Raw genomic sequence first — 24,639 nt, forward strand, 5'->3', positions numbered from 1 at the left:
ATAGTGGGCAGTGTTAGCAAGCAGCCGCTCTCTGCTGCAACTTGGACCCCTCCCCCCAACTTTGCTGTGGGCCTGTCGGGGATATCATCACGAATGGGAGTTCACAGTGAAGAAGGAAGGTGATATGGCCTGGATACGTGCAGTAATTAGTTAGAAGGCATAGTGGATGACCAGCTTGGCAAACTGGAAGAAGCTTGTGGAAGACTCCCCAGACCCTGGGGGGAGCCCCAGCCCCTAGAGAAAGGCTGGTTCCCATAGGTTGACAGATCACTGTGATTTCCCAGCAGGTTGGTGGGAGGCATCAGGGATGTGCTGAACATGTGTCAGGCTGGGGGCTGACAATACCAGGCACGATCTGAGTCCCCGGGGGGTGTGGGCTACCAGGTCAATAGCTAAAAATCAGGTACAAGGAACAAAGTTACCCAGAATGGGCCGTAGGGTGAGGAAGGTCTCCAGAACAAAGCAGAGTTTCTCTAAGAGTCTTCTTGTGGAAGATCAGCGTCAGTCAGACCTGGGGTTGGGGCTGGCTCTGGGCATGTAGGGAAAGGAGGAGCTCGGGCTCTGTGGGGAGAGAAGGTATGCAGAAGTGGCAGCTGCAGGTGGCCTCAGAGGTGGGGAATTTTGCCTCTTCTGGTTTCCAATTACCCCAGCTTCTTGAAAAAGTTTTCTTGAAAAAACTGAGTTGAGTGTAGGTGTTGGGGTGGGTAGGTGGAGCAGGAATGGCTTAATGAGCAACTGAAGCTGCCATACAGCACCAGGACTACATTATTCTTTTCATTTGGAATCCTGAAAATGGTGAGTATATAAAGATCTTGAGGGCTTAGTGAGAATTGGAAAAACCATCACATCACTGATATTTTAAGAGACTAGCACATGAAATACTGTCCTGAATTTCCGGCCTTTCTGGTGACTGTTTTTTTCTCTGTCATCATCTCCAATTGCCCTTGCTTCCAGCCACTCTGACCTTCTCACTGTTCCTTGGATGTGCCCCAGGGCCTTTGCACTGATTCTTCTCTATGCTAGGACTATTTTTTCCCAAGATAGCTACGTTCCTCACTTCCGCATCTCCTTCAAGGCTGCTCAAAAGTCACTTTCTCAGGGATGCCTAATCTGACCACCCTATTTTTAGATTGCACTTTAAATTTCCTTTCCTTTGCTCCCCTCCCCACCAAAGTGATCATTGCAAAATTTACTCATTTTGATGTTTATTGAGTACCACCCTTCTCAGCTTCCTTCCTGCTTCCCAGAATGTAGACTTCATGAGCAAGCATAGTGGAAGGTTTTGTTTTTGTTTTTAAAGATGTTTATTTATTTATGAGAGAGAGAGAGAGGGAGAGAGAGAGGCAGAGACACAGGCAGAGGGAGAAGCAGGCTCCATGCAGGGAGACCTATGTGGGACTCAATCCTGGGACTCCAGGATCACGCCCTGAGCGGAAGGCAGGTGCTCAACCGCTGAGCCACCCAGGCGCCCCTAGTGGAAAGTTTTTGCTTTGTTTTGTTTTAATGGTCTGTTTTGTTCGTTGCGAAACATTTGGTGCCTAGAACAGTGCCTAACACAAGGACTGTTCTGTATTTGTTGAATGAATGAACACACTGTAGTACAAGTGGTAAAGGACTTGGGATCCTTGGTCATGGAATGCTGCCCAGATATGCAGAAACCATTTCCAAAGCATTTCCAAAGACCTACTTTCTTTCTCCTCCTTCCACTCCCAAATCCCTATGGATTTAGGTCTTGGCATTCAGCCCAGGAGATATGATTGCTGGCAAAAGTTGAGTGAAACAGTTAAGAGCATGGGTTTGGAGTCAAAGAGACCCAAGTTGGAACCTAAGCCTTTCCACATACCAGCTGTGTGACTTTGGGGAAATTATCCTCTCCAAGCCTGAGGATGAAATTTGTGTGTGAATATATAAAGCCTGGCATTAAATGTGCCATTAAATGTGGTAGCTTATGTTATCAATGATGGATATGGATGAAAGAAATGGAGCAGTGAATTCTAAAAAAGGCGGTTTCCCCCATCATACTCATTCATTTAGGCTGCTTTAGATGAAAATATTGGGGAAAAACCCACCACATTTCCAGTTAATTTAAAAATATCAAGAGATTTTTTAATAGATTCCGGGTTTTTCCTTCAATAAGACAAATTCCTTTTTTAAAAGCCCGAATAAGCACAGGGTCTTGGAGGTGGGCAATGTCTTGGAGCCTCGGGTCTCCCTCCCAGGAAGGCGCATCGAAATCGCGGAGGCACCTCACTCACGTCTGGGACGCGGCACGTGGCGCCAAGCAGAGAATCTGCGTGGTTCCAACATCTGGAGCCCGGTTACCGGCGCAGATGGGAAAGAGCAAAATGCAAAATCAGTGGGTTCAGCTGAGCGAAGCCAAGGCAAGAAAGGGTTGGAGAAAGTGGGTGAAAAGTGAGCCAGGACCAGAGCCCAGGCAGGTGGCTGGGCAGCTTCTTATCTAGAGTGCATGGCTCCAGGAAGAGACGAGGAGATGGGAGGAGAACCTGGAGCTACCTGGAGCAGCCTTCCTGTCGGAACTACCCTCACCTCAGGGCTCCAGGGTCACCTCGTACTCCGTCCTGATGCCTGCCCCATCGCCTGGCCTCTTCCCTAACCTGCCTCCCCCACCCCCTCCCTAGTTTCCTCTGCGAGGCTTCCGGGGGGAGCCCTGCCTCAAAAACGCACCTGCACCGGAAACAGATGCCAGGCCGACGTCTGGGAAAACTCCGCCCACAGCTCCAGTTTTTCAAGAACCGGGTAAAGAGTTCTGATTGGCCAGCTAAGGTCACGTGGCCGCGGCAGCTTTTGATTGGCAGCTTCTCCTCCATTCCCTTCCGTCCCCCACTCCCACGTGATCTGACCCAGCCCGCCCCTCGGCGCAGCGCCCTCTGGGGCGGCCATGGCCGCAGTCCCTGAGCCGGCCCTGCCCGCCTGGGCTTACGGTCAAGCGGAGAGAGTGCTCGGGCACGTGGTTGGCCACCTGCTCACGTTTACAGCCTGTGGACAGTGCCAAGAAGGGAGAGCCGCAGGGTGCGGTACGTGGGAGGGGGCGTGGACGGGCGGTGCTGTGCTCCCCGGGGGGCTGCCCCGTGCGGAGCGCGGAGTGGGGGGGCCCGGAGCGCAGGGCGCGGCAGGGGAGCGGGTGAGAGGTGGCGGCGGCTTCCGGTGGTGGCGGCTTCCGGGGCTGCAGGCGGAGAAAGGCGGGAAAGACTCCGAGACCTTCTAAGGGCCTCGCTCGCCCCCATCATAGCCCGGGGGGGCAGGGGCGACACCAAAACAAGAGGAAGACCAGGAAAACCCCATTGCGATTGGGAAACCTTCGGAGCAGAAAAAGAACACCAAGGAGCGCCCCCCCCCGGGTCTAGAGATGATCTTAATACCCTCCCCGCCTTCCTTGGGTTCAACGCGTCCACCTCCTGTTTGGAGCTTGTACGAGACGAGGGTTTCTGGGCTTCCGAAGAATGTTGCCCTCGGCGGTTCCCCGTGACTGTTCCCGTGGGGTATTCTCAAGGACCAACCGGCCTGCGGATCTGGCCTCCACTTCTGATTCTCTAGGTGGTGGTTTTGCGTGTATGTCTCACGAAATTCTTTACCTACGAGGCAAAGATAGCTCAGAAATACCGAGCTCTTTTCACCATCTCTTCGCAACGCAGGGCGTGAAGATAGTGACCGTTTTGTGTAGACCCGTAGTTTGGGATGGGCTAAATCGTTACCCCAAAGCATATGCGATGCTGCCCAAGGCTGCCTCCTCCGCAGTCGGTGGATTGGGGGGGGGGCGCAGGGCCCGCGCTGCTGACTTTGGGGCAAACCCCGCGGGGACCCCACTTCCTCTCAGCAGCAGCCCCCGGGCTGCCTCTTGAACCAGCCTTGTTTCCCCGGTGGGGAAAGTTCTAGAAGGAACTAGAGCTGGGGGGGAGGGGCGGGGGGAGGGGTAACTCGCCCTCGCCACTTGCTACAGCGGAAGGAGCGAGGTCTGGGGCTTCGAGAATCCAGCCAGCGGGTGCGAATTTGCCAGACCATTTCATTTAGCACTTCACTAAGCCTATTAAGAAATATTTATAGATGACACTGCTTGGGCTGCAAAGGGGTGTCCCATGTTTTGTTTGTGGGCTTGTTTCTTCGTCTTCGTGTCTTTTAGTTCTTCAGAATCCATCAGGCACTCAAGCCCCCTTGGTGGTTTTAGTTCTAGTTGCAGACATGCTCCCGTCCCTCAGCATTCAGTTCTTTTAATCTCTACACTTTTTTTTTCTTCTTTTTCCCCCTCTTCTTCTTCTTCGTTTCTTTTCTGCTTTTTAAAAGTTTTTAAGATTTTCTTTTTAAAATTGAAATTTTTTCCAACATATAGTATAACACCCAGTGCTCATCCCATCAAGTGCCCTCCTCAGTGCCCATTTCTTCTTTTTTTTAAATCACTTTCTTGCTATCCCTTAGCTGTTCTTCCACTTGTATCGTTCTTCCCCCCACATTATGCCGTGTCTTTGCCCTTCTTCTGTCTCCTTTCTCTTTCATTTTTTTTTCCATCCCGTGCTCCCTTGTTGGATCTCATGAACTCAGAAATTGCCCTCCAAATACCATGGGTATCACCATCTATTCAGTGGTTAAGTGCTGCTTCCACTCTGCCTTGGAAGATGACATTTCCCAGAGTGTTCCCCCATAGAGGCTGACCAGTCTGACCCAGATAATGCTACCAGTTAAAATAACCCTCACTCAGGGCCCATGGGACTCACCAGTCATTATGCTGTATTGGAAAGTAAAACTGATTTGGCAGCCTCATTAGATTATAATCAGCTCAAATCTTCCTTCTGACTTCTCAGAGCATAGCATGTGTCCCTGGGAGCAGCAGAGGAGAGAAAACCACTTCTCCCCAGCTTTCTGTACTTCTTCTAGGCTCTTGGCTCAGATTAAGTATTTGTTCATTGGCCACCATGCCTATCACTTTAACTGGGTTTCTAATTTGTTTGGGAAGCTACAGGGAGCTCCAGGATAGTATCCACTGTCCTAAAAATGAAGTTCCACAGTACAGATTGTATAAACCAGTGGATGCTGAGCCAAGAAGAGTGAGCCATATTCCATAATAATAGTAATAATAGATGCTGCTTACTGGTGTTTATTAAATATCAGACCCTTTTCTATATTAATTAATCTTCAGATTAATCCTATGAGATATGTACTATATTATCCCTATTTCAGGTGGAGGATATTGTGGCACAGGGTGCTTAAGTAACTTGCCCAAACTTACAGTTAATATCTGGTAGATTCAGGATTGGAGCCCAGAAAGACTCTTGTCAGCATCCATGCCCCTCAATATTTTCCTATACCCTAACTTGTAGATAATAGGGAGCTACAGTAGGTTGACAAGTAGACATGGTATAAAAACCATGATGCTCAGGAAGAGTCTTTTGGAACAAGAGATAGATGAGCCAAGGAGTCTGATAAGAGCCTTGTCTACTATATCCTGGTATGCAAATATTAAAGTCTGAATTAGAGTCAAAGCAGTTGACTATGGAAACCTATAGATGTAAGAGATGGCATGAAGGATTTATTTGAACTAATATGGGACGCAAACGGTAGAGCATGGCCTGGAATGTTCTGCTCGGAGAGAATGATGGGATCATGGTTGGAAGAAGAGGTGGCAGAAAGGGCCTCTGACTTGTGTGGCCCTGAGATATTGGGTTGATAAGGTTTCCAAGCTGTAGGGATGAAGCATCCCCCCACCTTCCCATATTCCATCCCTGAAAGGAGGGATGCTGATGTGGATTAGTTACACTCAAGGGGGCCAGCATGCTGGAAGGCGGGGCACTCGGTGGGAAGAGTGAAAAGATTATAAATAGAACCACCCTGTACCCCTTGTCTTTCCCAGGATGATGGAAAGTTGGGTTCCAGGTATTTCCAGGCCTGAGGTCCCCAAACCCTCTGAGGGGTGAGGCCAGGAAAAAGATGCCTGGAGCGCGTGGAGGTGTAGCTCAGAGGTAAGGTGTGCTCACATTTTCAGGCATTCTCATACTTCCTTCTCTGGAGGGGAAGTGGTCAAATGTGAGACTCAGGAACATGTTGAAGTCTGGGGGAAATGAACCAAGTAACAGCCTCTTCAACCTGCCTTACTCCTAGGTCTGGTCCTAAAGGGCGGGGGGGGGGAATGTCTTCAAAACTCAGTTCCCCAGGATAGGGCTAGGAATTTGATACTGAAATTCCAGGCTGCATTGCAGACTGTGTATTGGCTCTTGATCAGTCCTCCATAATCCAGAGCAGCAGTCGTCAATGGGGTGGAATTTAAGGATGCGGTATCCATCTTTATCAACCATGGTAAGGATACCTTCTTTGTTTAACCAGTGTATTTTTTTTTTTTACTTTTTTAAAGATTTTATTTATTTATTCATGAGACACAAAGCGAGGCAGAGACATAGGCAGAGGGAGAAGCAGACTTCCCACAAGGAGACCTATTCGGGATTCCATCCCCAGACCGGGATTACGCCCTGAGCCGAAGGCAGATGCCAGCCACTGTGCCACCCAGGCGTCCTGTCTTACCAGTTTAAATTCCTGTTTCTAGTTCTTTAGTGACCTAAGCTGCTTATGCTTACCCATTTCAATAAGATACCTGGTAGTGATAAATATCCTTGAAATATTTGGTTCAAAGAGCTAAAAGGAGCTACAAAAGTAAAGGCATCTCCCTTTACCCTCTGAAGTATTGTGAGGGCCTGGTAAAATGATATATCTGAAGCTCTAATTTTAAAAAGCTCGCATTGCCACCAAACAAACAAAAACCATGGGCTATGTGAATGTTAATAATTTGTAGATGTTGGTGGAGGTATCAATATTCTTGAATAACACATGTTCATACTTCATCTTTTTAATTAACAAAGTCCTTTTTCTTGTAATTTCAGCAGGAGAGATCCCAGGGTAAGAGAACAAAACTTGGATTTATGTGAATAGGATTTTTTTTATTTCATCACTGAATCCAAATAGTGTTTTCCTAGTGTGAAAACAGATGGCAGAGACTTTATTTGTGGTCAAAGGCATTATGTATGAGAGTGAACCTTTCTTCAACAGGCAGATTTGAATAAATTCAGGAAGTGATTTAAGACATAATATGTCTCCTGGAATCTGATCTATAGCAGGTACTTTTATTAACAAAATTTATACACTCAAACCCAGTGAATCAGAGAAGCTAATTTTCATTCTGGCAAATCATGATTTTTTTTTTTTCCTTAGCCATTGAGTACATGCCTGGAGATCAGGACTGTCTGGGAAAACTCAGTTTGTGGGTCAGAGTCTGCATGTTTCTTCATTCTTGCTGAAGAGTGTCTTCTGATCTTGTTTTCAAGACCTCATGGTGTTTAAAAGAAACTATTTGAGGAGATAACCAAATCCTGGCTTGCTGTTAACCTTATTAGTCTCTATATTAATTTTGGTATCTCCAACAATGCAAAGTTTAAATGGGATATATTGTCCTTAAAGGATGTTTAGAAACCGTAAGTCACTCTGCAAATGTGAGGTGGTACAATTATAACACACAGTTTTGCTATAATGCCAGATGTCTCCTACATTCCCCGTGGAAATTAGACAGTTGGGTTACCGGTTCCCTGCTTCCATAGTGTAAGTTGAATGACTACAGTTTTGGAACCAAAATATGATACCCACTGGAGGTTATTAAGGGCCATACACAGATGTGGGAAATGGTTAGAAATATGTGTTTGCAGTGACTTAACTGTCATGGTATATTCTTGGAGCAATTTCCTCCTGAGTTCATCAGTGAGTTTCTTGGACTGTAATTCCTTGATTTTTCTTCTCTTCTCAGTTTCTTTTCCCCCTCACCAGTATATTGATTTGAGTTCACATACTGAAAGAGGATGACACAGGATGATAGTGTCAGAACTGGCCTGACGGCTCTGAACTGGACAAGGTGGAGGTGATGTCCACCGATGAAATCTTTGCTTGGCAATGTAGGGCATGTGAGTCTTATAGATCTTGGCGGGGTGGGGGGGCCCTTCACCTTTAGTGGGATGAAAATTTCCTGGTTAACAATAACTTAAAAAAAACCAAAACCAAATTCTATTACATTAAGTCTGGGATGGAGTCCAGGAATCTATATTTATAATCATTCTAGGGAATTCTGCTGCAGGTGGTTGAAAAGCCTGCAGTTTGAGAAATACTTCACAGAGTCCTAACTCCATGGCACCCTCATGCTCAAGAAAATTGATTACAGTTACTAAAGTCACTACTTTTCTTTATTTTTTAAAGAAATTAGGTAGGCTCCACACTCAGTGTGGGGCTTAAACTCATGACCCTGAGATTAAGAGTTGCATGCTATAACAACTGAGCCAGTCAGGTGTCCCTAAACTTTTCTTTGTGTAGAAATAATGTAGTTCTGTCTCAATCAGTGAATGAACGAATGTGGCCTTGTCTACTCCAGGAGGCTTAATGATTCTGATCCCTTCCTTACCAAGGTGGGGAGAGCAAGGTGAATAGATATCCCCAGAGATGACATGGTCTCAGTGACCAGAGAAGCAGTTTGAGAATATAGATCCAAGCCTTCAATACCTTACACTTGAATCACTTTTTCTGAGTTGACTTGTAAATCAATAAAAAACAACCAGAGTCAGCCAATTAGTAAATAAACACAAAAACAGAAAGAGCACAGAGGATGACATAAAGCAGTGGGGATCTAGTTCAACCTGTAGGAGCACTATTAAGAGTGACAGCTCAAAGAGCCGTGAATTATGTTTCAAAAGGGATGTGATCACTAAGGAGGCAGGTTCTCAGTCTCAAAATGCTACTGTGTGGCTTTCATAAAGCTATTTAGATACCTGTTATTCTGGGGTCTGACATGTAAAAGGTACAAGTGGGGCTCAGTGTAGAGAGCATAGAAATGTGTTATGTGCCCCCCAACTATTTACTTTTGGCAGGCACTTGGAGGGAAATGGAGCCTTGGCTCTCAGACCTTACAGGTAGTTTGGCGCATGTTTCATGTGTACCTACTGAGTGCTCAGCATTGAGCCCAGAGCCACGATAGGCTTGACTCTTGTTCTGTGTTCATTAGCAGCCAGACAGCTGCCTTGCATTTCTCAGAGCCAAACTGAAGCTGGCTTGAAATCCCTGGGTGTAGCACACAGACATAAGAAGCTTTCAATATTCTGAGCTTTCACTCTTGCTTAAAGGGCCAACTCTGTCCCACAACCTGGAGAGATTAAAATGCCAACTCCTTGCTGCAGATCACTAATTTCTAGTTCCAAAACTGAAAAAACAAAAACAAAAAATGAAAACCACTGACACACTTGAGAAAGAGGCATCTAACCCCATGTGTTAAGTAGTATGTGGGAGCAAATATGAGGCAAATGTGCAAAATATGGACTTTAGGATCCTTAGACTTGAATTCAGATCCTGATACTGTCACTTCTTGTTCTCTCCAATCAGTTTCCTTATCTTTAAAAAAAAAAAATTCTACCTACCTCATCAGGTTTGTGTAACAATAACATACAAGCACATATAGCACAGTAGGGGCACATAACAGGGACTTGGGAAATATAAAACACTCTGTTCTGCTCCTTGTCCTCATATGCTGAGCCTTGGCAAAACTTTGGATCAAATACACAGTACATGTTGGTTTGGACTTTTCTGAGATGAGTGTGCTTGGGAGAGAAGGCCTGTGTCAGAGTTCTCTGCAAATTGAGTGTAAAATACCAGAAACCAGAAACCATTATCTCTCTAGGAGATTGTTTAAAACCAGAGTTCCTTCCAGAAGAGGGCCTAGGACAAAGGATTGTATGCAGGTCCTTTGGGAAGTGAGCTCAGGGAACTAGAGTGGAGGATGGGGAAAAGGAAAAAAGACAAGAGGGGAAGCCAGTTCACACAAAGGTTTGTTATCAAGTTTGGTCACAGCTGTGGGAAACTGTGGCCTGCCCCTTCTGGGACTGAGAACCAGGAAAAATGCCTCTCGGAATTGTCCACTCAAGGGATACTAGTGTGGCGGGCGTCTGCAAGCTGCCATCCCTGACTGGTCAAGGATTGCCCCCATGTGCTATCTCCCTCATATTGCCAGCTTTGAGCAAGTGTTGGGTGGTTACCAAAGTGTTAGACCAGGTGTCTGAGTAGCTGAGGTAAGCATGCAGCAGAAGCGAGGTGCCCCAGGAAAATCAGAGTAAAATGTGAGGTTCAGAACATGTGAAGTGGACATGACCATGTCCAACATTGGGATCAACAGGAAAATGAGCAAGTGTGTTTCTCCTTTTAAATCTCATACCTCAGATACCTTTACAAAAGTAGCTGCTAGAATATTTTTCAATTGCCTCCATGTGGCATTATGCAGTCTCATTGGTCTCCTGGTTTCCTGAACTCTAATCCACGTACAATCTTAGTACTTTGTACTTGATGACATATTCTCTTGGTTGTCCTCCAGTTTCTTTACATGTTTTACTTATGCCCCTCCTTCTCACAAGAGACACTTCTCTCCATGAGTAGCTTGGGATGGAGTCTTCTAATTTTTTTTTTTTAATTCCATCAGTACTTAACTGTGCTCAACAAAAACCTGTTGACTTGAACTCATTTGATAGATGATAAATCCTTTCTTTAGTGAATAGGCAGTAACTTCTTTGACATCAGCCATAGCAACTTCTTTCTATGTATTTCTCCTGAGGCAATGGAAACAAAATAAAAAAATAAACTATTGGGACATTAAAATAAAAAGGTTCTGCACAACAAAGGAAATAATCAACCAAACTAAAAGACAGCCTCTGGAATGGGAGAAGATATTTGCAAATGACATATCTGGTAGAGGGTCATTAATATCCAAAATGTAAAAAGAATTTATAAAACTCAACACCCCAAAACCAATTAATCCAATTAAGAAATGGGCAGAAGACATGGACATGAATAGACATTTCTCCAAAAAAGACAGACCGGTGGCCAACAGACACACGAAAAGATGCTCAACATCACTCATCATCAAGGAAATGCAAATCAAAACTACAATGAGATACTACTTCACACCTATGAGAAAGTCTGAAGTCAACAACACAAGAAACAAAAATGTTGGCAAGGATGTGGTGAAAAAGAACCCTCATGCACTTGGTGGGAATGCAAACTGGCACAGGCATTCTGGAAAACAGTATGGAGTTTCCCCAAAAAGTTAAAAATAGGGCTACCCTACAATCCAGCAATCACACTACTCAGTACTTACCCAAAGAATACAAAAATCCTAATTCAAAGGGATAATACACCCCAATATTTATTGCAGCATTATTTACAATAGCCAAGTTATGGAAAGAGCCCAAGTGTCCATAGACTGATGAACGGATAAAGAAGAGGTGGGATATATATATATATATATATATATACACACACACACCTCTGCTTGTTTGCCTCTCTCTCTCTCTCTCTCTCTCTCTCTCTCTCTATATATATATATATATATACACACACACACACATATACACAAAGGAATATTACTCAGCCATAAAGAAGAATGAAATCTTGCCATATACAATGACATGGCTGGAGCTAGAGGTAATATATTAAGTGAAATAAGTCAGAGAAAGACATGATTTCACTCATATATTGGATATAAGAAACGAAACAAATGAGCCAAGGGGAGAAAAAAAGAGGCAAACCAAGAAAGAGACTTTTTTTAAAAAAAGATTTTATTCATCTATTCATGAGGACACAAAGAGGCAGAAACATAGGCAGAGGGAGGAGCAGGCTCCCACGGGGAGCCTGATGTAGGACTCTATCCCAGGACCCCGGGATCATGACCTGTGCCAAAGACTCTCAACCACTGAGCCACCAGGCATCTCAAGAAAGAGACTCTTAACTATAGAGAACAAACTGATGGTTACCAGAGGGGAGGTGGGTGAGGGGAGTGGGTTAAACAGGTGATACGGATGTAGGAGTGCACTTGTGATGAGTGCTGGGTGATGCCTGGAGGTGTTGAATTACTATATTGCACACCTGAAACTGATATTACCCTGTATGTTAACTAACTGGAATTTAAATAAAACTTAGAAAAAATCCTTTCTCTAGGAGCCCAATCCATTTTTGCAGGGGCTTGTGGCATCTTCCTACTCCCTAACTACATTGAGACCCTCACCAACTAATGGAGGTTGGAAAGCAATGTGTATAAGGAGGGGCAGGGAGCTGGGAGCACAATGCCAGTGCCTAGGGGTGTTGTAAGGTTTTCATCAGCAATTCATTCTGCACTCTTTGTATCTGGTTTCATTCCAATTGCTTCACAGCCAGTAGCACTCAGAAGGGACATATATTTAGACTAGACTTCAAGTCTCTTGTCGAAGTTTTCTGTGTATAATGAAACAGCAATGCACTGGTCCTTTCTCTACCTATCATTTTCCTCTCTGCTTCAGTTCTGCCCAGCTATCGATATCTTGTAAGTATGCACAGTAACTAGGACCCTGGTGGATCAGCAGGAAACTAGTATTTGTTAAATTCTTATAGATGGCAAAAAAGAAACGTATCCAAGTTACCTTCAGTGTTTCTTAGTGTGAGCTTGGAGCCATGTACATGAGGACCATTCGTGGCTGGTGCATTTAGCTGGGCAGGTTGTACACTGCACAACTCTCAGGAGGCATTCACATCATCAATATGTGTGTGCCTGGTGGAGTACAGTGGATAACCTGTGTGCACAAATCATGGCTCTCTCTGAGGCTCCACCCTAGTTCTACTGCATCAGAATCTCTAGGGAAGGGACTCAGGAATCTACATTTTAACAAATTTCACAGGCTTCTATTAAGGCTCAAGTTTGAAAATCACAGCTTAGGAGATAGATTTTAACAGAAAGATGTACTAGAAAGAAGGTAAGGTGGGGAATTATGTCAGCACCTATGCCATCACTGGATCCTCTGCTTATTTGCCATTCAGAAGATGGTTGCCCTGATAGTGATCTGGTCATCTTTTCAATGTCTTTCAAAGAGGCCTCTATTGCTTTCTTCCCTGTGTACTTTTACATTCCAACTTTCCAGGAGAGAAGTTCTGATTGGGCTGGGTTGTCACCACTCAGTATGGAGTGCTCCGATTAGGTAGCATGCCAAGTCATCTCCTTGACAATAAGTCTTGCTCATGTTCATCTTATGTACATGTGGTTGCTTCAGTCCTGGGCACTCATTTTTGGATCAGTGACTATCAGCTATAGTATCTTAATGAAGAAAGAACTCCTCATGACCACTCTCCTCTGAATGGAGATGTGGGCATAGCCGACGTGTAGTACTTCACTGTTTATCAGGACAGGAAGGGAATATAAATACTCAATACACCATCTAGTTGCCATGTCTTGTAATAATAGGAGCAAATATGTATTGAATATGACCTTATGCCAGATGTTTTTCTAAGCATTTGAATAGCATTCATAATTTAACCTTCAGGGATCCCTGGGTGGCGCAGCGGTTTGGCGCCTGCCTTTGGCCCAGGGCGCGATCCTGGAGACCCGGGATCGAATCCCACATCAGGCTCCCGGTGCATGGAGCCTGCTTCTCCCTCTGCCTATGTCTCTGCCTGTCTCTCTCTCTCTCTCTCTCTGTGACTATCATAAATAAATTTAAAAAAAAATCAGTCTTAACCTTCAAAAGCAACTTTTCGGGGTAGATGCTATTATTATCTTCATTTTATAGACTAAGAAATTGAGGCATAGATCTTGTCCAACACTTTGTATATGGTGGAGCCACAATTGGAGCTCACACAATTTAGCTCTGAAGCCATTGCTTTTTTTTTTTTTTTTAAGGGGGATATATCTATCTATCTATCTATCTATCTATCTATCTATCTATCTATCTATCATCTGCCATCCAGGTGCCCCTGAAGCCATTTCTTTTGCTTTCTATGACTTTTGACATGATTTTTGAGTCATGAAAGAAGATTGTGTATGTGTGTATGTGTTTGTGTGTGTTGGGGGTAGGACAGTTATAAGAGGGAGAATGTGGGGTGCCTGGGTGTCTCAATTGTTTAAGTATCTGCCTTTGGTTCAAGTCATAATCCCGGAGTCCTAGGATTGAGTTGCACGTTGGGCTCTTTGCTCAGCTGGGAGCCTGCTTCTCCCTCTATCCCTTCCCCACTCATGCACTTTCTCTCAAATAAATAAATAAAATCCTTAAGAAAAAAATATAAGGGAGAATGCAATGCACAAATCCTGTCAGAAAGGCAAGCATATGCAGAAGCCTCCACTGTTGCATGTTGGGGGAGGGAGTCAGAAGCAATGACAGGCAGATGCCACAAAGGGAAAGCTGGGCTTTCCTTGAGGGCTAGAGTCTAGCAAGAAATCCTGAGGGGTTATTCTTACTCCTCTCTGACTTCTTAAAAAGGAGTATAAATGACATCTAATTGTCTTCAGTTCCTTTTAAAAATAAAGCCAAACTATAAACCTTCCTTTGGAGCCATTTTCTTCTATTCTGTGCCAGTTCCTCCAGGGAGGGCTCACGTACCTTTATAGGGAAGCCTTGAGAATTTAGGATTAGATAGGAAAGTGTGGCTCTATGTTTAACAAAAGAAAATGGAGGGGGTTGTACCTACATTGCTGAGGAACACAGAGTGTGTAGCAGGGATGTGGAATGGAAGACTCTTCTACTCTGAACAACTCTCTGAAGGTCCATGCCCAGAGCAGCGACTAAGCTGTAATTGGTCTCCACTACAGGTTGAGGCAATTATTCTAGTATTTCAGGAGGTAGGGGAGCTATTGAATTACTATAATAATGATCTCCATTTCCTTTCTTTCCTTTTTTTGTTTGCAGAAAGAGAGAGGAGAGAGAGAGAGAGAGAGATATCTGGTCTGCTCATGTCAACGTGCTTGCTTGCTATGGACCCCCTCCCAAATCCTTAACTTTTTGAGTGAAACAACACAGTAGTCATTCAAAAATCATTTAGAGGCCTCTGTGGGTCTTGTCAAGGTCTCCTTGGTGCTTCTGAAATGAAACCTTTTCACCTTTCATGAGCTACTTTTTCCTTTCAATCAATGGTTTAGGAAGTAACAGGGGAGATTTGAGAAGAAAGTGGCTATTTCATGTCATTCCCAGGTTACAATCAGTTTCTTGTGGGCCAAGATTAATTTTGTATAGTCCTGACTGAAGCCAGGGGGAAATGGGCACGATGACCTTTGCCCTCCCAAATTCTGAGCAGGCCAGGGGGGCTGTGCAAGGTTTGGGTTCTGGCCAACACTTGACACACTGTGTGAATTGGGTATTTATACACTACAAACCAATGGGTCTTGGTGCTGAGAGCAGAATTTGAACGAGGGGGCTATGGTTCTCTGGGTCAGTTGTTCCTCTGAGAAACACTCACAAAGATGTTCTCTGTTTCAGGCAAAACAATTACACCAGAGACTTTGGGAGTTTCAAGACAACTGAATGTACGATAAGAAAGGGGATATCTTGGAGAAGATAGACTGTCTATCTCTATTGGGATTCTTCTGTAAGGCACATTATTGACTTCAAGGCAAGAGGCCATGAAAGTGTGACTTTCCTTAAGACAGTAAACTCTCTGTTTTCTCAAGTGAATGGAAAAAAAGGGGTGCATTGGTTCCCTATATCAGTTTCCAGAAATGAGTATATTGTACAATGTAGTTCATCTACAATGCTTCCAAATATAATTTATTGTTACTCAGATGATTCAGAAGACCTGGTATGTCATCAAGATAAACAGCAAATATTTTGTGCTGCAGCTGCATTGAGAAGGCATTATCCAGTGACTTCTAGCAATGAGTCAGGAAAATAAAAAATAAGTGCCTTTCTCTGTTACAACATATTCTAAACCAATCATTCAATCAATTGGAATTTATAGTTTATCTACAACTGTTGAGGGATTATATAGGTATGTGGAGCATATAAAGAAAATGTATGCAATGGTCTCACTGGTTTCAAAGAAAATTACATCTACAAAAGTTCTTGTCAGAGTTTAAGACTAGAACTTAGTATTTGGGGTTTGTGATGGGTTTGCTAGCTCTGCCCCTACTGTCTACTTTACCTGACTTCTAACATGCCTTCTTGCATTGTAGTGGCTGGTGAACCAAACACCACATTTCCCAGACTACCCTACCCTCAGGGCTCTGAATGTGATTTACGTCCTGCCATTAAGTTGCACTAGTGCAATGTTTGGAAGGTAAAACGAGACAGAGGCCATGCTTTTGCTGCTTCTGTTTTTTCTTTTAAAAGTTTAGTCATGGAGGTATTTGAATTTTCTGTAGCAGCATTAGCAGAAGTTTGTGGGTGTTAAGAGGTGGTCACAGAAAGCTCATTTTGCAAGTGAGGACTAAGGCATGTCTGGTTTCACATGGCACCACCTTCCTCTCCTTGAGGCCCACCCCACTGCGGTGGCTTCTGGACTTTGGCAGTCATATTGTTTAGGAGATGGCAGTTTCCTCATCTGGGGAGAACAAAGATCCCTTGGTGATCCAGGTCTTCATGTAGTTTTGGGAGTCATTTCTGAAATGTCAACCTAAATTTGGACTCTTCTAAAGATTCAGTGAGCTTTTCAATGCCCTATAATAATTTTTTTTTTCATTCTTCAACTTGCTAGAATGGCTTATGTTCTCTGGAACTAAATCTATCTATGCCTATAATTGGTACTAGGAGAGTTATAGGCAACAGACTCTTAAAAAATTGGAAATTTGGATTCATTTTTCCTGACTATTGGGTTTGAAAGTAGCAATGATTATGGAATATGGAATTAGAATATGGAATATGAAATATTAGAATATGGAATATTGGCAGTATATGACATGGAGTGGTGCAATAGTGACTTAAAATATTGATTACTTAGAGTGAAGAGCTCAGTGAAGGCAAAGATTTTGGTAGAGTGCCTGCTGACCATCATGGTGAGAATAAGGAATACAAGGTCTGTGGAGTTGGGTGGCTGTTTTACCTACGTTGGAGAACTTCAAGAAAGAAAATGATATGCTCAGAATTTTAAAGTTATTGGCATGAGGCATGATCAGAGGACCAAGGAGCTTCTATGACTTTCTAGAAGAACCATTTATTTCATGTAGTTGCAAGGCTTATGCATTCTAATATCAAATACCATTTGATTCTGTGGGTTGATGATTAAAAGATAATCTAAACTCATAGAACCACTAGGTCTTTTATGTAAAACTTTGGGTATTGATTGGGAAAGAGTGGGACCCTGAGAATTGGAACTACTTGGGCGGGTTCAGTCCAACCTTCCAAGATCCCCAATATTCCAGTGAGCCTCCATTGCCAGTAAAGCATCTTGTCCTTCCCTGTCTCATAAGGCTGGTCCAGCCTTGCTAGAGACTATAATGGCTTTACTGAGATAGTTTCCTTGCAACGGGATGTCAGTTTTCTTCCTGCCCCTATTTCCAACCATTCATTGTTCTCTATTGGAAGTCAAACACCAGTATGTCTCTAGAAGGACAAGTACAATGTCTATCTTATGAGACAAATGTTTACATACCCAAGGATTTGCAATATTTTGCTCATTTATATCAGCAAAACCCTAGGGAACAGGTGTAGGAATGGATTAGGAGAATCTAGGCCAGAGAGAAAGAAACAATTTTAAATCTGGCTTAATTTTTTGGTATGGGTGCATTTCCCAAAGATTCTGGGTTCATTGTTCTAGTGAGTTCAGCTGGTAATAGTTGTAATTCTAGGCCTGGTTGAATGACTGGAAATGGGACTTAGTGAAGGTCTACATGGAAGGAAATTCAGGTGTCCAAAATCCATGGTATAATATAGGGGCAGGAATCTAAATTCTTAAGAGAAAGGACTATTTCATGTATGACCCAGTAACTTACTAAGGAGACCCAGAGGATGCTCTTTTCACCAAGACATTGAAAAACAAAGTTGTGAGAAATATATCCTTGAAAAGTATTGCAGTGAAGTCCTAGGTCAGGGGTAAAGGTGAGAGATGCTGCTCTTGAAATGGGTATGTTGATTGCAGTGGATCTGTTGAGGTCTTGGAGTGGGGAAGGACAAGTAGCAACACTTAAATGCAGATGCAAAGTTAAAGCAGCTTCTGGTAATAGAGCTGGAAAAGTTCATTGGGAAGCTGATTGATCATGAGTAATTAATTGATCATGAGGTTTCCAGGAATGAATAGATGGCTGATCTATCAGGATCCCGCTTGATATACATAATAAAAAATGCTCCCTCTGAGAAATAGTCCTGGCTTACTTTTCATGGCATACCAAGTGATCACATGACCTGAGCTGTCTGTGGGCTTGGTGTTATCTTATGAATCAGGCTGTAAGAATGGGTCTTTTAATTCTTAATTCTTTAACACTTCATCATTAAGTGGTCTTGAAGGCATAAGTACATTGCTGGAAAGCTCATACTCCCAGGTATCACCTACTGCTGCATTGTCCTCTTCCTTAGCCAATACCCATAGATTCTCGGGGTGAGCCCAATGAACGTTAACTGGGGGAGGGGGAATCAAGACTCGTTTAGGATGTGTTCCACAAAATATGCTTGTGTTAGTGAAAGTCGACTTCTGCACCATTATAGCCCCACCCAGTGGTAACTTTGAAGGATAGTAGTGGGAAAAAAAATCAGTGATTTGAATTTATCAATGTGATCTGAAAATAAAGGTGGGCAGAGGTCCAGGCTGACACAGATACATTGGTTATGGCTTTAAAAAAAAAAGATTTTATTTATTTATTCATGAGAGAGACACACATACACACACAGAGGCAGAGACAGGCAGAGGGAGAAGCAGGCTCCATGCTGGGAGCCCAATGTGGGACTCCATCCCAGGACTCTAGGATCAGGCCCTGGGCTGAAGGCAGATGCTTAATTGCTGAGCCACCCAGGCATTCCCATTGGATATGGTTAATGGTCAGTAGAATAGCTGGATGGTTAGAGATTTGGAAGGAAATAGATAGGAGGACTGGTGTCAAGGACTGAGGAAGAGATGTGTGAATGAACCCTTAGGAGGGTCACACTTATCTTCACATTTGTTTACGATAGGGCATGTTTTGAGGATTAGTTGCTAAAAAATAAGTTGGACGCACTCACCTGCCTTGTGGATGTCTGTAAGCCCGCTTTCCACAGCCTGACGGTGTTTCCTCATAATTAGATTCAGGTTATGCATTTTTGGCAGGAATGTCACGTAACTAATATCGGTCCTCAGTGAAAACACCAGGAGGCACATGATATCAGTTAGTCCCATAAAACTGAAATTTGAGATTGCCCCTCACCACTTGGGCACCACATGCAAATAAGACCAACAGGCAAAAGAGGGATCATCATCAGGTCAGCTGGGTGATTGAGCCTGGTTATCAAGAGGAAATAGGATAGTCATTATACAACGGAAGCAGGAATGGAGGGGTTTTTGTGCCCAGTGGAAACGTTATATTAAATTCTATATTTAATGTGTATATTAAACATATACCTTACATGGAAGAGTACAGAAATTGAGCATATTCAGGATCCCCTAGTGCTCAGATTCACTAGGAATGAAGATCTGGGTGACTCCACCAGCTAAAAAACTTGGCCCAGCTGTGATGCTGAGAACAAAAGTAACCTACAACGGGCTGCGGAGGGAGGACAAGAGTTGTAAATAACGTCGATAGGCTTGCACCTGAAACTGGAACTACCATAACCACCACTGATCTCTTCATTGCCCTGAAGTGCAGTTTATATAATTACCCATTTCCCTTCTTCTGGCAGTTTTATGTATGGTCTACTGATGGTGGCTAATTTTATAAATTAATTGATATACAATGAACATCCTGGTGGAATTGAAACTGAACTGGAGAAGGAATAAATATCATCCAAAGACAGAGACTCATGGAAGTTTGGGTGTCTTCAGGGAAGGGGAGTACATTTTTTTAGTACAGGGACAGTTATGTTATTATCATTTGGAGGGTTAAATACGGAGAGAAGTATGGATGTTGATGAGCTGGGGGAACAGTGAATGGCATTTATGGTGGATTGGAGCTCAATACCCATTCAGGCTTTCTTCTGTGAACTTTCATGATCTGCAGAAGTTAGTAAAAAAAATTGTTTTACCCAGATTCTCCTGTAGCTAAAATTTTGGATGTCATAGAGTCTGGGCCAATCGAACATACTTGTGTAAGATTTAGAAGGTAGAAGTGGAGTGGACACTATGTTCTGCTGTGCTTGTTTTTTTCTAAAAAGCACAATCACAGGGGAGTTGGGGATTTTTAATTTTTATTTTTTTCCTGTGGCAGCTTTAACATAGCTACCAGCAGTTAGTAGCTCGGTTTGAGTACTAAGAGGCAGAGCATTGGGCCCTCCCACCTGCTGGTATGTATGCAGGCCTGGTGCAACTTTCTGATGGGACGGCCTCCTGGTTGTAGCTGCTTCCTCATCACAGCGGAGGCAGAAACTCCTTTGGTGGCTCATTTCTGCATTGTGGCTTTTTGTTCCTGAAAGCTTGACTTGGAGGCTATTTCTTTGACTTTCCCAATGATTCGGTAAGCCTTGGCAGTAGCCTGTAATAAGTACTTTTCCTGCTTAAACTAGCTACGATGGGTTTAATTCTTTGCCAATAAATCCCGATCTCTACACATAGGGGTTTGGGAGCCCACTATCCTGTGCCAATACTTTCCATGAGGAGCAAGCAGTTCAGGGGTAGCTTCTCTGCTACTGCTGGTTATGCTCCCTATTTATTCTGGAGAGAAATCTGTCAAAATTTAGATGTCAGCTTATGCCTTTTATTGCTCTTTCATCTGCTTTTGATTCTAATAAGAAACAGCATGGTCTGAAGAGTATGAAGAGGGGTTAATGAAAACATATCACACCCTCTATGACAGTGGTTCTCAAACTCAGCTGCACATCAGAATCATCTGGGGAGTTTTAAAAATTCCTGATTCCTAGGCTGAACCCAGATCATTGAAATCAGAATTTCTGGGTGTGAGACTCAGGATTCATTATTTTTGAAAGCTCCCCAGGTGATTCCAGTGTTTGCAAGGTTGAAGAACCAGTTAAGTCTGGGAAGAAAGAGAGGTGAATTTTCAGCTTTTATAGGAGTTGCAGTTGGGGAGAAATAAAATAGTAGTAAAGTAGTAAATTTACCATCTCACAGTCAGAAATCCAAAATGGGTCTCATGGGGCTAAAATCAAATCGTCTATAGGGTCGGGTTCCTTCCTGAAGACTCTAAGGGAGAATCTGTTATTCTTGCCTTTTCCAGCTTCTAGATATTGTCTGCATTCCTTGGTTCTTGACCCTCTTCCATCCTCAAAGCTAGCAAAGACTGAAACTTTCTCATGATGCCCTCTTCCTGGTTTTGACTGTCTCTTCCAGTATTACAGACCCTGTAATGGGCCCATTAAAATCATCCACGTTAGTCTTTCCCTCTCAAAGTCAGTTGACCAGCAGCTTAATTCCACCTCCAGCCTTAATTCCTGCTTGCTATGTAACCCAACATATTCAAAGTTTCTGCAGGTTAAGATGCAGATATTTTTGCAGGGCATGGGTGGGATGGACATTATTTTGCTTATCATAAAGAAATAAGGGACAAGGACACTGGAGAAGAGACACCCTAGGGATTCCTTCCTCACACATTTTGAATCAGAAGAGGCAATTGGAGTGGCCAAATCACTCAGAAACTATTATACCCTTAATTCAGATGTGATGGGAAGCCTGGTATACTGTATATTCATAATTCTGTAAGAAGCAGGGTTAGCCAGAATGGATTGCTTAGAGATTAGATAGTAATTTGGGATTGTTTAGTTTTGTTACTTTTCACCCATATGCAAAATTGTATTTCAGGGATTTGGAACTTTGCGCAATCACCTGGATGCCTAGCTATAGATAATGGTGGAATGCAAACATGCCAACCTTCCGGTTTACTGATCTGTGGCCTCTTGTTAGGCACCAGGAGGGGCCTACCATAAACAGGTGGGCCTGCCAGCTACTTGTTTTTCTCTTTTTAAGAGCCATTTGACATTAGCCATTCTTAAACAAAAGTATTCTTTTGGCAGATGTCCTCCAAAGTAGACTGCTCTGTGTCGAGTAACTGCGGCTGTAGGGCTAATTCATGTAGTTTCTACAGAGACACATTGTGCAGCTAATTCATCTGGGTAGGTTCACTGGGAAGCTTTTGCTCCTGAGAGGATTTCTGAGGATTTTTTTTTTGACCTTGCAGAATGATTGGTAGTACCTGCTTTAAGCGGAGAGGAGACCATGCCAAGAGCATCAGAGCCACAATCCACCACATAGAATGCCGTAACCTTAGCATTTTTTCATTGCCATGATAGAGTAGGCCCAGTCTCTTGAGGAAATTGCTGGCTTTGCCACAGGTATCCAGCAGATGCTTATTTTACTGCTTATTCATCTGATCTTCAAAGCAGGGAAGCACCCTTAACCAGCATCTTGGACTATCTACACACTGGGTCTTTGGAAACTAGTTATCTGTGTTTCTCTGGGGCCGTCCTAAAAGGGGATGGGGTGGAGTTAGTTTGCAATAGTGGAAATAAAATTGGATATTTCTGGCTCACTGGCTGTCCCCAGTCCAGACTCATAGGACTCTTGCCCTATGCTCCTCCTTGTGATTCCTGCAGCTCCTACCATTCCTTCCTTTCCAGGCATGAGGTTGGCCCCCTGGGCCCTGGCTCCTAGGTTGCTGCTCCGGCTGCCTGGAAACGTCTCTCTAGCTAAATCTAAGGCACAATTCTAGGTTCTCTCTAAGCTGTCTTAGGCTTTTCTCCGTCTCAATTTTTCTATTTTTGTTTATTTTGTTCCTGCTGATTCCTTATTCTACTTTACATTATGTCATAATATTATTGTGTGGGTTCTTGCTGAAAAGCTCTTCAAAACCTCCAAGCATTAATCCAGGACACAGATCAGTACAGAGTAGTGACACTCGTGTCCCTCTCCCCATTGAGACTGGTGATGAACATCAATTGTGTCTCATTCCTATACGTTGAAAGAGCAGTGGGGATGATACAAACATTAGCCATTTCACTATGTTGATCAAGGAAAGGTTGCCTGCCTGGGTCAGGTGAAGGGAGCTTTACCCAACCAGGTACATTTTTAGGTAGTTCCGATAGGCAAATTGTCCATGAAACTACCACACACCAGGATTTAATCTCAGGACTGAGTAGGTAGAAAACAGTATCACCTGGGTCTTTCATTTTTTGTGGGGGAAAAAAAAGAAAGAAACTAAATATAGCTAACTGAATTTCCAAACGTGAAAAATGTTTTCTGGCATAAATTTAAAATATACAATTTTAGTTCAATTGGCAGCATCTGACAATCAGGTTTTTTTTTTTTTTTTTTTTTAAGTCATTTTGGATTGTGCATCTAGGGTAGAAGCTATGCTGAGGAAAACTTGTAAAACTTGTCTGTCGGATTCTTGGTCTCTCTTTTCCTCTTCCCTTTCTCCCCGCCCCTCCACCTCTTACTGTGCCTTTCTTATTTTTTTCCCCCTCCTCCCTGTGCCTAATACTGGATGGAGTTTCCCTGCGGGCCCCAGGGTTGTGCTAATAATAGAGGTAGCTGCTATTTATCAAGCCTTTGCCACTTGCCAGGCACTGTGCAAAGTACCCCAGATACATGACCTCAGCTGTCCTTCCCAGCAGCCCTCCAGGAGGGTGGGCATGTTCATGTCATGAGCCAGGTCAGACGTGGTGGTTAATTCCTCCATTATGTCCTTGGTCAGCATTCCATATAACAAAGTTATTGGTCTTCTTGGCTTTTTCATGCTTGGCTTAAAATATATTGGTAAATATGATGCTGGTTACAGAAAGGAGCTAGCAGGTGGACTGTGAGGAATCGGAATTAGGCTTTATATATGCTCTTAATCCTTTCCCTGAGCAGTAATCACTAGTGGTAAATGAAAATCCTGGGAGCTCTGTTTTATACTGAAGTATAACTGCTTCCTTGCTCGCACTTGTTTTAATACTGGTGGGGATGCATCAGAACCTATCATGTAGGAAAGTATTAAGTTTCAACTTAAACTTTCCTAGTAGGCTCATTATTAACTATTATTGTCAATGCTTAACCATACGAGAAAACAGAAGTACCTCATCTCTCTACTGGGTATTTCATAGGCAAGACATTTCAGGCTGTCTCTGGAAGGTCTGACCTTTTGGGTTGGAGCCAATGAATCAGGAAAGCATGGCAGGTCCACTGAGGCTGGGGTTTTTTTTTTTTTTTTTTTTTTTCCTTTTCCTGGCGTGTACTTCATTTTCCTACCTTCCTCACTCTCCTAGTGAACCCACCTGTGTACAGAGTTCTCCAGAGTTCTTCTGCTTCACATATAAAGACCTAAGGCTGCGTTCAAAGTCAGAATCTAGAGCTCTGGGGACTGGCACATGTTCCCCAGTCAGGCAGCAGTGTTCTCACACGGGGGACAGAGCCAGCTAGTTGGGCGAGAGGACACCAAGGGAGCATAGTCTTGCATCAGACGCTGCAGATCTTTCATCACGTTGCTCTGACAATGAGGGTGGAACAACCATAGCTGGAAAGTGATGCAACAGGGCGGAAGGGGCCCAAAGCACTGGGAGTTAAGTTGCCCTTGCAAAAGGGAAGATGGGAAGGGAAGTTGAAAACAATATCTTGAGGCCCTGAATTTAAATTACCAGCTGCATATTACTGGAGACCATCCCACATCCTTTGAGATGAGCTTAAAGGGAATATAGTTAAGTCCCTCAGAGGGCAAGGGGTAGGGATGCTAGAGATCATCATATAATTCACCTTTCTTACTTTTGTTAACCTGAAAAAGAACAA

At 43.6% G+C, this 24,639-nt stretch overlaps 1 long non-coding RNA gene across 1 annotated transcript in view; it reads left to right on the forward strand.

The window, feature by feature from the left end:
• The first annotated feature begins 2,804 nt into the window (after positions 1-2,804).
• LOC118354601 (uncharacterized) overlaps positions 2,805-24,639 on the forward strand; it is a 43,845-nt gene continuing 22,010 nt past the window's right edge. Inside the window, exons 1-6 of the long non-coding RNA XR_004815421.2 lie at positions 2,805-3,035; positions 5,861-5,969; positions 7,048-7,115; positions 7,210-7,258; positions 7,796-7,949; positions 15,291-20,380. This is a non-coding gene — a long non-coding RNA (uncharacterized LOC118354601). The remainder of the gene's footprint in view (positions 3,036-5,860; positions 5,970-7,047; positions 7,116-7,209; positions 7,259-7,795; positions 7,950-15,290; positions 20,381-24,639) is intronic.

The sequence above is a fragment of the Canis lupus genome, chromosome 4, assembly GCF_003254725.2.
Source record: "Canis lupus dingo isolate Sandy chromosome 4, ASM325472v2, whole genome shotgun sequence".
In the NCBI taxonomy this organism is placed as follows: Eukaryota; Metazoa; Chordata; class Mammalia; order Carnivora; family Canidae; genus Canis; species Canis lupus.